The sequence below is a fragment of the Varroa destructor genome, unplaced genomic scaffold, assembly GCF_002443255.2.
Source record: "Varroa destructor unplaced genomic scaffold, Vdes_3.0 BEIS01000007.1, whole genome shotgun sequence".
NCBI lineage: Eukaryota > Metazoa > Arthropoda > Arachnida > Mesostigmata > Varroidae > Varroa > Varroa destructor.
Window position 1 is genome coordinate 10096171 of NW_019211460.1, and position 13769 is coordinate 10109939.

The 13769-nt window shown below is 39.1% G+C and overlaps 2 long non-coding RNA genes across 2 annotated transcripts; one reads left to right on the forward strand and one right to left on the reverse strand.

Annotated features, from left to right (window-relative positions):
• Positions 1-306: 306 nt before the first annotated feature.
• On the reverse strand, positions 307-1921 carry LOC147754293 (uncharacterized). Its single transcript, XR_015316876.1, has 2 exons — positions 1054-1921; positions 307-607 (listed from the first exon to the last, which is right to left on the reverse strand). It is a non-coding gene; the product is annotated as an uncharacterized LOC147754293 (long non-coding RNA).
• Positions 574-2395, forward strand: LOC147754294 (uncharacterized). Its single transcript, XR_015316877.1, has 2 exons — positions 574-703; positions 2087-2395. It is a non-coding gene; the product is annotated as an uncharacterized LOC147754294 (long non-coding RNA).
• The last annotated feature ends 11374 nt before the right edge of the window (positions 2396-13769 follow it).

Genomic DNA, 13769 nt, shown 5'->3' on the forward strand with positions numbered 1-13769 from the left:
TGATTAATACTCAAATTATAATATATAATAATAATAATAAAAAGTGCAAATTTCAACTATGAACAGTTCATACCTTCTGACGAAGTAATTTCCAATAATGTCGGGTAGTTCGATTTCACCTTATTTGCCAATGGATGAGAAACCATTTAATCTTGTCGTGATTAAGATCACGTCCCATATGTACGACTAATTATATCCTTCACGAGTCACGCGCTCATCGAGGATACGTTAGATTTATTTAAAATGTTTGTTATAGTACCACATACTATTAGAATAATTACTTGAACAAATAAATATATCAGCAAATATTGTGCATGATAAACCTGCTATATTTTAGGCACCTGCAGTGCTTCAATTCAAAGTTATATGCGCCACATATATAACGTTACAGAACCCAGGCCCAAGAGCCTTCTGCCTATCGTCCGTTTAGGAATCTACCCAGAATGTATTGCGCTTGCTGTGCCGCCACCATATTTTTAGTCCATCTTGTATATGGATTATTACAGCGATCTCTGCGGCGATGCAACGTGTTCTGTACGTTCAACAGATCTTCGGTCCCGGCGCTCGTCCTTGCTCCTTGTCATCCTGTACGTTCTTTTCTTGTCACCTGTAAGTGAATGCTTTTAATATCGGCATACCCGAGGCAACTTTCCTTCATGTTTACGTTCGGCGATTGTCACAGGTGGGGGAGCAGCTTGACAAGGTACCATTTTTATCATTACTAGATATCGTTACAGAATACTGGTTGACTTCATAGAAATATCGTGGCACGCTAATAGCGACCTGGCTCTAGAGTAACGCATAGAAGAATACGTTCGAAAGAACGCTTATAGATTTAATCCAAAATTAGTTATGTCAAACTATTGTTCAACACCTTTACTCATAGTCAATCCACTGTAAAATCTTATGAAATGCGACGTATCAACTAGAATCTTCTGACAACCCGCAAGCAATTTCCTATCTTTACCCCTTTTTAGATTGACATTTACACATAGTAAAAAAAAAACCGTTAGTTAGGAAGAGTAGAGGCAGCATAAAAAAACAAGATCCAACTTTATGTTTGGCATTGTGTTCGGGCGACCAAGCGCCTAGAACGTGCAGTTCTAATCGGCCACGTCCTTCGGGTCCACCCACATCCACTACCGCAGGACGGAAGTGAGCACATTCAACACTACCCATCGGCCTCATGTTTTCTTGTGGCACAGCTGTGGATGTTCTTTTAGCATATCGGTGACATGGAGCACACGTATGTAGACTTTTGCACTCATCGACGCTGGTCTACCACAGCAAGCCGCTTCACGGTACCAGCGGCAGCGCTGCCTGTTCCCACCGCAAAGCAAGGCGTCGTCTATTCTCTACAACGAAAAGAAATAAAAACGGAACAGACTGTGACATGATACGGCAGCAGCATGTATACTTTGTGTTTCGGCTTTATCTTTGGTTCGGTCTCGCCTAAGGCTGTCTGCTCCCATCGTTTAATATGATACGCGACGCGATATCATATCACCGCTTCAAAGCACCACCATCTCCCATTACTACTACTATTGGTACTGCTTATGCAAAACTTTACGAAGCACTGCGCAGCAATGAACCGGCATCGCGAGCAAAAGACAAATCACGCGCGTCAGGGATCCAAGGATCCAAATTGGGTTTCTGGTTCCTGATAGTGGAACATTAAGCCGCTACGCATCGAATCGCCAGCTGCTACCGTCGCTGCCATCCTTCTTTCTCTAGTTGTATATACCGTTTCCTTTTCATCTGACATATAAACCAAGGTGAGGCGGTCCCAAACTTTATACGTTCACTTTTGCAGACGATAGAAAACGCGCAAGGGGAAGAGCAAATGAGACAAGCGACTAGCGTAATCCAAAAGTGGTAAATGCATGTTTTCGTCTGCACAAGCTTCCTCTATTTTTCGGTCATTTTCCTCACACAAATGCTGCTTTTGCGACTATCACGGCGATTTTTTATACTGCGCCAAGGGTGACGACAACAGCTACAACAACAACAATAACAATAGGACCAATGACAGTAAAGGTTGCCGTCTGTTTCTTAAAAATATCTGGATTCTGTTTCTGTACTTCAGGTACTTCAAGGACTAGTTACACGAGCAAATGATGAAAAAAAAAAGCGCGGGAGAGGAAGTAAAATGAAGCAGCGACAACAACGATGGGTTTATTCCATTGTATAAGTATGTATTTATGAATGTACATATGTAGTTTACAGTATCGCGCACGGCGGTGCGTATAGGGCAAAGCTCGGAGCGTCTGGTGAAACTTAAGTCAACAGAAGTTAAAGAAGGTGGTGGCAGCAGAAGACGAAACGCTAGACGCTCAGTTAGCTAGCTGGCATACTACTAGATCTTTATGAAACAAATAAACTAGCTATTAATGGATTGGTTTTGTTTTTCCGGTTTACATGAAATAGTGACAGACGCTGTGTTTTGTCAGATTTTGTGTACTGATCGTTTAACACAGATCGCACCCTTGGATCTCTGTGTAAAATCAACCACCGGTAGTTTCGCCTGATACCGAATTTGCTTGTCTGTGATTTAACTGATGATTTTTATTTGTATTTTTGGTATCAGCAGCTACCTCGTTGCAGTATCGTGGTTCAGCTGTCTCATCTTAGAACTATAGCTCTATCGTTCTCGCAAACATTTCAATAATTATGTTGCCTTATTGCAGTTATTTAATCCGCCTCAGATTCTCAAATTAGCGAATTGTCCATTTACTTATAACAGCGTATCTACTGTCCACTTGCGCTAATACTTAATATATTTGTCGTATACCTACAGTAGACCTACAGGTACAGTAGACCTATTGCTTTTTTCCTACTATAACTAACTTGCATTCTATTAAGCTAAGCCAAAGCTCTGTCACAATTAACTTGTTGCAATACTTTCGGTCTTTTATTGGAATTTTACAGTAGTTTGTTTTTTTTTTTGGTTCAGTTATCCTATTCTTTGATTCCATTTGTTTTACTGCAAGCAATTGATGGGCACATTGCATGTAATTGATGTCCAAAGAAGTATCGGACCCCAACTTCCAAATTAAGTAATTTCGCTTCCCTTGAAACTGTTCTGGTAACCCTGGCAATTCCCTGCAACTTTCTGCTAATTTTATTTCAACTGATTCGTTTCTCAATTTTCAAGCTGACATACTTCAGAAATTCTCAATATTTTTGTGTAAAAATGATTATTTTGCCTTTTAATTGGAAAAATAAGAACATTTCCTTTTTGTTTTTTTTTTTTTTTTTCGAAAAACCACTTGTGAGCCCATTTAGGGAGAGAGGAAAGGAATTATTTCCAAAAATCTTTAGCCAGTTGCTTAGCGAAGGATCCAGCCCACCCTAAGATAGAACTCAGTTAGCCTACAAAAAAAAATCTGATCAAGGAAAACAGAAAAGGAAGCCTGTCTCATTTTTTCATACCCAACGAAGTCTTACATGTTGCCTAGTTCACTTATAGGCGACATGCAACAGTTTTTTTTAATATTTGAAGCTGCCAACTAAATTGTCGCATGCTTGCCCTTCGAGGCGAACCCATTATTATAGTATCGACGAAGGACTAGTTTAGGGATAATGAATAACCCCCAAATCCAGCAGCATCCCACATCGTGGTTGTAAAGAATGGCAAAATACAAAACGATCAACTGCACCGGTTTGAAGAAACAGTATTAAGTAGAATAATAATAATAATAATAAGACTTATTATTAAATTATTGTCATTTTTATTTTATTAGTATTACTATTAGTTATAACATTGATATAGTAAAAAAATTCAGTAGTAAGCATTTTCTGGATAATATCAACAAAATGTTATCGTGGGTAGAGGACCCAATTAATGACCGAACGCTCAAAGGCCTCAGAAATGTTTAGCTAATCTGCATGAGCATGATTGTAAGCATAAATCAAATTGCCAAACACAAAGAGTCTGCCTTCGATATTCTTCACGTTAAACAGCCAGCTTTAACACTTCACCTTTTTGGGTTGAAAGGTGGCTCATGCGCTTTCATCCAATTTCCTTTCGTTGCAGCAGAATAGCTCTGGGCTCAATTAATCCTTCTACCTCGTTTACCGGTCTGCGCGATGCTTAACTGAAATTCTCCTGCCCACTTCCCTGCAAGCTGTAGTAACCGACGACTTTTTTTTTCTTTTCAAACAGGGTCTATTCTTTTTTCCTAATTGCTCATTGCCACCGCTATTGCTGACGCTTCCTTTTCTCCGAAGCAGCGGGAACAATGCTCAAGCTTGACTGAATTTACCCTCTTCTCTAAATCCGAAGAACGAAACCACAAAAGTGTTTGATTTGTCGACTTCCCTAAACTTGCTATCCCTGGGTGGGTGAAGCCGAAGAACTAGTTCCGTGCCCCTTCTTTCGCTTAGTTTAACTCCGTTTAACTGTATCTCGACTTCCCAGTTTTTTTATCTTAATTTTTTTCTTGCATCCTTCAGTAAAGCTCTCGGGTGTTCCCCTGGTTTGAAGAAATGCATCACCGTGCGACGCAACCGAGCTACTTTGCTTCGAAATAGAGGGAGCACAAAGAACGTGAGAACGACCTTTTCGGTCTGCAGATTCCAGTGTTTCAAGTCCGCGATCCATGCGTGATAGACGAAGCGAGGGTAATTGGAAATAGGACATCGAAGGAGTGCAGCAATGCAAATGGCAAAGTAAACAGGGACAACAGGCAAAGTTTGGGAAAAGCTTTCTTCCGGGCAGATGAAAGTAATTGAGGAACCAAAAGAGTAAAAGGAATTAAGGGGGGGGGGGGGGGAAGTTGGGCAGACAAGTTTGCGTTACATGCAAAGTATCACCTTAAGTTGGGCAGACAAGTTTGCGTTACATGCAAAGTATCACCTTAAGCAAAACTCAAGATCTGTGTGAACGGTGACTGGATATATTAGTCGATAAAGGTATACTGGATTATGCTGGATTAGCGTTCATTAAAGTGAGCGCTTGTATAGAGCGGAGTTTCATTGGAAAAAAGCTCAACCAGATTGAATTTTTGTTGACATTTTACCAACAATATGCAAGTTTACCATATGCTAGCTAAAAGCTTGACACACTGTCAAGGGTTAGTGCTGTACTTAGTTTACTCATATTCAGCAATGGTATACCCTTATATATTTCATGATCTTCATAAAATATAAAACGACATAACTAACCATTTGGAACCTCGTTATTTACATCACGTGTTTCCACTCCATCAATCCGCTAGTACCAGAAGGCTCTGCGTAAGGGCCCACAAAACTCCAAGATTAAATTTTTAAAAATTGTAGCTGCAAAGACATTTAACTTATGCGTCCTTTTTGTGTTCTTTATTTCCTCCAATTTAGAAGTATTGTAGCCATTTTATTCAGAAATAAAAAAAAAAAAAAACAATTTGATGGCATGCTTTTCACGCAAGTTGCATCTTCTGAAAAATGGTCATTGTGATCAATGATAGGTTGCTTACACGGTGGTGTCTCCTTAACCATTGAGCTCAGACAGCTAATTCTCAGCACAAAATGAACTGTACGTACGCCCTGATTCGAACCCAAATCACCACGTCTGTCAAAAATTACGGGCTAACGTGCTACCCACTTAGCCATCACCTGCCAATAAACGTTGATCTCTACAGAACAAAGTGTATATATATAAGGACAAGATAGGTTAAAATTTCGCAAAAAATATGTTGGCAATTAAAAAGTCATACGTGTTAATTGTAAATTTACTTTATTTTTTTTAACTAGAAGCTGACCAGTACGCTAATGCGCTCCAAAATACGCATAATGTACGGGAATGCTTTTTTTCTGACGGGAATGTTTGTTTTTTTCGAGTCAGAAATAAATAAACGGCCCTATACATTTCCTGTACGTTTGTCCTTAGCTAAGTCCTACGCCATTGAGCTTTCGGTGTTAACATATGTCATTTGATGAATTTCAATAAATAACTTAAAAATTACATGCAGTAGGAGAAACTGGATGATAAAAGCCAGTTATGCACTATCAATATGACCTCATCGACCCTAGACTTAGGTGAGCTATTCGCAGAACTGTACTAAATACATATTGTAATTTCTGCCAGAAAAAAAAATGGTATAAATAAATTCTGAGTTAGAAAAACGTTGCATGTATCTGTTTGTTAACTGAATGAATATTGGAGAATTTCAGGTTCTAAAAGCGGATACTAGCAAAATTGCTGAGAAACGGCAGGATTTCAGATATCTGCTTCCCTCGCAACTTGGCTAGAAAAGTAAGATTTGTTTAGCACGGCAAAGCTTTTGGCTGGAAACACCAGGTGTTGTTAATCCAAGCCCCCGTCGATAACATATACTAAATGAGAAGTGTAACTAGATAAAGGTCGTGTATATCTTTAGTCTTCGCCGTTTGTGGAAGTTTTGCTGCGAGGTTTTGTAATTTACGAAATACCACCGTATGCCTTTTCTAGGTGGATTATGATAACTAATTTCTACCTACTTTTTTGTATTTAGATCATCTAGCCATGATCAAACTACGACAAAGTGTATTCTATGCATTACTTCAGGGAGTGATCGCTTTAGGACACTCCGACTCTAAATACACACATGAACCGTATCTTGTTTATCTCTGATACGTCATTTTTCTGTCTTTGGTTCTCTTAAATGCCTCAGAACGGTATCCTGTTTGAGGCGAGGATTTTCCTGACTGTCAAGTCTGTTAAATCGGTCTTCCAAACTTATATTTTCTATTTTTATCTATGTTTGTATGTATGTGCCATCCTAGGTGGAATTTACCCAGAGTAAACATTCACTCTCTAGGATAGAATACGTTGCCGCTTTTTTTTGCTACTCATTGTCGGTGCGAACCGGGGTTCGAACGCTGTGGAAGACTAACTAATAGTATTAAAAGAATTTTTGATTTATGCTCTGTCTACTATAACAAAGGCCACCGGGAAAACAACTGACCAAGAGAATTAAGTAAAAGCGTCAGTGCTCCGAAAAATGGTTAGTGGGATTTAATCAATTTTGCGTCCAACACCTCGGGAGGCATGGGAAGACTAATATTTTTTGAAGGCAACAAGTAAAGCTCCCTGAGGATCTAAACGGTTGTGTTCAAATTTGGAGTTTGCGATTATGGACGATAGTTGACAGTGAACTTGATTCGATGACCGACACTGCGTCGCTTAGAAATTCTTAAAAACATCAAGCACTTGCAGGGAACAGGCAGGCCTTACCATGAACCTCCTTTACGCCCCCAAACTCTGACTGCCTAAAGCATGACAATGTTTGCTGCGTCTCGAAACCGAAGCGCCGTTACGCAACTGTTTTCATTAAATTAAAAAAGTATTAAACAGTTTTAATTATTTACCGTTAGTATCATTTATTCAGGCATTAAAGCCCCTTCTTGCAAAGCGTACCTGACTGCCAATTCAATAGATAAGCGACCCCATTACCAATTAGAGTGGATACGTATAGACATGTGTATGTCTTTAATCGCTTTTGATTGAGCCAAACGTCTGTCAGGCTAATATGGCAAATGCTGGCCTTAGGTCGTGTTTTGCCGACTGATATAGGTGTGTAGTTACCCTGAAGACCATTATCTTGGCAGTTATCTCGGACATCCAGGCACTAGACTATGATACGTAAGATATGATTCATAAGGAGAGGCGGGCTGAAGGCAACTGTCGCAACCAGTAACCTTTTAGTCTTGAATGCTACCCTTTATTATAAACAGCCGCACTGACCAGATCTGCAGATGCCGCTGCTATCAGCTCAGATAGATACCGGCTTATGACCACATTCGAGTGCAACCTTTGTCTCCTAATATGCCCTTTTAATTTCTCTGGTATATGCTCTACACAGGGTCCTACGGCCTACATGTTAATGAAGAGTGGTAACGATCCGTCAACGTATCTTGGGCAGAACTCTGATGCTTTCTAAATACGCACGCGTATTAGCCGAATCGGAAGTGTCTGAAAAGCATCTTAACCGCCTAACCAACTGATGTCGACGCAGGGAATTTCTGCCCCAGAAAGCAGTTTTTTTTTACGATAGTGTTATACTTCAGATATAGGGTATTACTGTTAAATCAATTAGAGAGCTAAAGCTTCATTAGGCATGCCTAAAAATGGTGATATATCTCAAGCAATATAACCTGGGTCGAATCGGCTTTAAAACGTTGAACTTAACTTAAACACTTGAAAGCCGACATTCGGTAAGAGTAAATGCACTGAACTTGTTAGAATATCCTTGTTCAGACTTAGCATAGCCCGCCTTAAAGAGGAGTAAAATCATTGTGGCACTTCGCTATATATTTTTACAACACTAGTTAAAAAAAAAGGCAGAAAGAATGGCTCAAAGGTGCTTTTGTCGCTTTCGTTTAAGAACTTTTGATGTAAAAGATGCTCGTCATAGTAATCAAGTAAACGTGGATGAAGTTATTACGAAAGTTGAGTAAGATCTATATCCGTAACACAGGTAAATAGCTAAGCATCCGCCACCAGACAGTTTTAGACCTTTCAAATAAGGGTGATTTGTTATCGTAATAGACAAGGTACACAATGTGGAATTCCTTATTCCATTAAGTACGATTTCACCGTTTACGCCATAGAAAATGTTGAGCATAGCTTATATATTTTGGGATCAGATTTTTGCCACGCTGCCTAGATAGTAGACAGAGCAGAAAATTACATTTTTCAAGCTTAATTTTTATCTCGAATCCTGGAATTCGATGGTAAGCCTAGTTTATTAAAGTACCCGTAACTATCATTTCAGTATCCTAATGTCCTTATCGATCAACTAGTCATTTGATCCATTATCCTTCGGAAAAAAACAGTTTAACTTGGATACCAAGAGCAGATCCAAATAAACGCTTCCGGCGTTGCCATTGAACGTAACTTTAAACGGTTAGTTTCCAAGACGAAATAATGTGTCTACATCTGATTTCGAGCCCTGGTCATACCCTTTAACTTATCTTTAACTTGTGTTGAAAGCAAGTTTATGATTATTTATTATAGATGTTTATTATAGATGCATTTCTAATTAACAGATGTTTAAACACTGCGTCGGCCTCGATTTAACGGGTACCTTTTATTATTTACTTATTATATTCCATATATGCCTCGACCAAGTACACTGAAATACTTACCGCTGTGCAATGTGATCGAGATATCTCCGAACATAGCTGATAGATAATAATGGTCTTTTATAGTTTAAGTCTATGGAAAAATAGGCGCATCCACACTATCAAACCTAGAATGGCATACCCTGACCCAGTTATTTTCCGGCTTTGGTAACGCATGGCAAGGAACTGATCAAATCTTCAAAACCATATTATGTATGTTTCATTCTAAATTAAAATTTGGCATTGACACATTTCTCTAGACTTGCCACACAGATGTTGGATACCATTGTTTAGAATCATTACTTCACAACACAGCGTAGGGGGTTGATCGAAAATGTCATAAACAATTTAGTTTTTGTATAATTAAAATAAATAATGCGTAAAAAATGTTATTCCGTTTTACTTTTCTTTGATTTTTCATAGTTTTTTTTTTTTTTTTTACATATATATTCGTAATTCAGCTAATTATGTGCGATGTCAACAGCTGCTACATTAGATGATTCTCAATTTTCAACATAATCTGCGTCGATCAAGATATTGTGAAACATACAAATGTTTCTCATAGTACTCGAATAAGAGCAATAGAACGCGTTCTTTTATTTTATTTATACTATCTTATTTATGTTTTTATTACATGAACATAGGTAGATTCATCTAGATTTATTCGGTCCGCGATCGTATAGCCAGAAATTATTGGTTTGACGTTGTAATCTTCTGTCTTTAATGTAAATAACAGTGTTTTGTTCGATTTTACTGCATCGGATAGGGTACAATGTGACGCACAAACGAAGATATCTTTGTGGCTGTAATGGTGCACTGATAAACTATGAATAGGCCGTGAACGTTTTAGTGATATGCGCCCCCCTGCGTAAACTTTGATTTGTCACATATATATATATATATAAAACTAGAAGCAGTCATATTCTAAGAGAAGTATCGTCGGTACAAAATAGCACAACTTTTAACTTAATGAGCTTGTTAGTGTCGATATGAAGTTCTGCCCTTTCATTCAAGTGCCTAAATTCGACTTTTTCGATATTAACTACATGAATAATGTTCACAAAAGTTGAATTGAAGCTCTTAAAAGGATATGACTGAACCGGCCAGTTCCCTGTGTAATTAATTTTTGTCATCTGTTAATGGCTCATTTTATGTCTTAAAAACGTCGAAATGCAATGTTTCAATATACATTTGTCTACAGGATTATGATGGAACTTTGCTATATTACAATAGAAACTGTGTAAGATAGGGTTCTTCGATGGCAGTTGCTGTTTCCGGGTCGGGCGATCAATAGATTAGGCAATCAGTCAGTCGACCTTGATTTTCGAATAATCAAATCCCATAATAATTCTAATAAGATTTTGTTATTTCATTAGTAACCCTTTGTTTTTTTTTGCGCTAACGTTACGATCTACTAAAAAAAGTGTGCCTTTATTCTTTTTACCAAAGAAGTCGATATTTTGATTTCATGTGTGCACTTGGCTACTGGCATATACGATACAGTTTTTGACATCTTCTTTCCGTGATCGTGCTATGATACGCGGATATTATAAAATTTGGACAAATTTAGAATTTTACGCGCCATGATCTAAAATTGAAAGACACCGGCCAGCCGTTTCAAACAATGCTTAACGGCTCTACACGACTTAAAACATTAATTCTATATATTTTTGGAGATTTCCATTTTCAAGATTTTCTGGAACGGGACCAACGACTTAGCCCCTGACAATAAAAAGTATGATAACGGAACAAGGCCGATCGCCGAGATCCTAACGGTCCTGGCGCCCGCAAGTCTATTCGTCGCACTACGCTCAAGACGCCTCCCCGATTTGAAGTCATTGCGGGCCGCATTCGGCAACTTGGTACGGTATACGCTTGCTTGTTCTCTGTACGGCATTCTTTTATGTTCTTTTTCCCTTTATGGCGCTTTGTACAGACACCAGTTCCATTCCACCCCCTCTTTTTTCTCCCTTGCTTCAAAGTCAACAGTCACATAGATCAGGCCTGATACCGCTAACGATCGGAAGGAGGAGGGCTTCCTGCTCTTAGCGGCCTGACATCGCCCGTCCCGTTCCGTCCTGTCCTTGTCAGCGATCGGAGACTTCCACGTACCGAGCTTCATCATTTACGATCGGACGAACGGCCCCGGGCTGGCCTGAAAGTCGTGTGTATCGATTACTTCGACAAATTTGCTCAGGCGTGCCACTAAATTATGAGGGACTATTTCGTTGATTAATAAGCTAGTCACTAGGGTTTTTATGTCCAGCCAAGACTAAACTACCAGCTATTCTATTATTAATATTCTTGGTTATAATATATTACAAAATACAAAAGCGTAACATTATTTATACAGACTGTGTAGTATCTGTCGTTAGCGGGACTTGAAACAGCGACCCCTGGTCTCTTTTAACCGTTATATTCTATGAGTGAAAACTTAAACATATGTTATATGTACCATAACAGTTCTGAGGAGAAAAGCCTCCAACAATGATTAGGATCTACATAAATAGTTGCCCGCGAATCACTTAGATATGGGCATCAGCATGTATTATACATACAAAATGCTTTTTCTAAAGCTGAAGTCTGCCACAGTGTAAAAATAGTACTATACGTTGGTTGCTAAATGCATGTACATGGACTCCACGTAGACGAGAAGGGAGTCGAGGTACGGTTGTATCATTGCAGCAGATTTACTCGAATAATATGATAACGACCAGGTTAGTACGAAAAATCACAGACTGTATGGGTATTTGAACTGGCTTCACTTACTTTCCCTCACAACCATCAGATACAGTAACTACGAAACAGAGCGAGACCTCTGACCCAGCCGGATAATAGAGTAGATATATAGAGAGAGAGCGTATGACAGGGGATTGGGCAATGATGCACGACACCCGCGTGACTACAAAATTGTGCGTCCTACGATCGTGAATGTCATTAACACATACTACGACGCCGGTGCTCATGGGATCACAGCTTTCTACGAATATTACCTTCCACCAGCGTAGCTGTCTTGCATAGTCCTAAAACTGATTCGGACCTAAATAGTTACACAAGTATATAAACGTTGAAAGCAATTGAATCGCCCTCAAATTAATGATCTTCTTTAAACGGTAAAAATGTAGTAATCACAGATGAACTAAGACGCAATAGAGTCATAGGTGGCTGATGCCATCTAAACAGGCGCAGTCATACCTGCATGAAGATACCAAGCTACGGTATCGATAGGGAGCGACCCATAGGCTCTCATTACTGGCAGATACCTACTTTGCGTTCGCAACAAACAAAAATGTGTACGGAACCACGTTCGTCCTATGGAAATGAGATCGATCTCTTTACGACGACGGCGGCTTAATGAATGCAATATAGTAACATGGATAAAAAAAAAATCATATCAAAAAGACTATTCAAGGATGAAACATAATTTTAAATCAGAATAAACTAAAATAACTTTTTTCGATTATTAAGTTTGTGTGCTTGACAAACCCATTGTCTATTTTGCTGGCACGGATCAGAAGTGGATGCCCTCGGCCTGACAAGTGAACCCGATTGTTCTGGACATATCTGCGGAAAATAGTGGTATCCTAAATAACTAAAAACTATTCGGGTCTCATAGTAATGATTACTTTCACCAGGCTGTAGGACATGTGGCGAGGAGCAGGTTGTAAAAAAGAATTAGCGCAGGCTACCGTACGATATTGCTTGGTAAAATGTTCACGCTACTGCTGAGCTGACGTACTTGTAGTAGAGTGCTTAGATATGTTTTTGAGCCTAGTTTTCTGCCCTAATACGATCAAATAGTTTGTCGTTACGATCGCATCTGAACAATGGTCCACGGAAACAGTAACGCTATTGACTATTAAGGATGTTTGTTGACAAGCAATAAAAAAGATAAATCTCTGATCTTTTTGTGTCTCGATTCAAATCTCTATGTTACCGTGTTCATTTTCATTTTTATACCAAGCTTTCGCTAATTGCGTACAAATAGGTTTTCCACTCTAAGTAGAGCAATTTTTGGCTGATGAAAACGGCGATTCGAATCGGATCGTTCACAATCCACATCACCTTCATACAATAATAATAATAATAATAGGTTATTTCCTCATAAGCCAATGCTGAGAATGGAAAGAAGTGTGAAGAGGCATCATATACAATATGGTTTTCAGTCGAATGCAAGGCTTTACACGTCCTGCACTTCGTTGCAAGAAACAGGTTCAGCAGGCGCATAACCTAACAATATGCAAAATCAAGCCCATCTGTTCTCGACGTCCGAATATAAAGATTTCAATACAATTTGATATGTAATCACGGGGCGAAGATAGTAGTTAAGCCGTAGTTTTCTTTCTGTATCTTATACACTTCTTACTGGCCATTCTAATGATAGCCCTAAGATTAATTGTGACCCAACTCCAACGTTTCGAAAATCAGTACTAGCAAAAACATTTTACTGCTCTCATAGAGATCTGGCCGTTAGGCACATAGGCAAAATGTAAAATGGACATATACTAGTGAACAATGGTTGTCTTAGCATGAACGGAGGGCCAACACTCCACACGCTTAAGAATTATTCAACGACGAAACGACCCACTGGGTCTACTCTATCGCCCACTTTTCGTACAGGTACAAGGATATATAGTTCTACATTCGCAGCAAAGAAAGCCAAAAGGGGTATCGACAATCTTCAC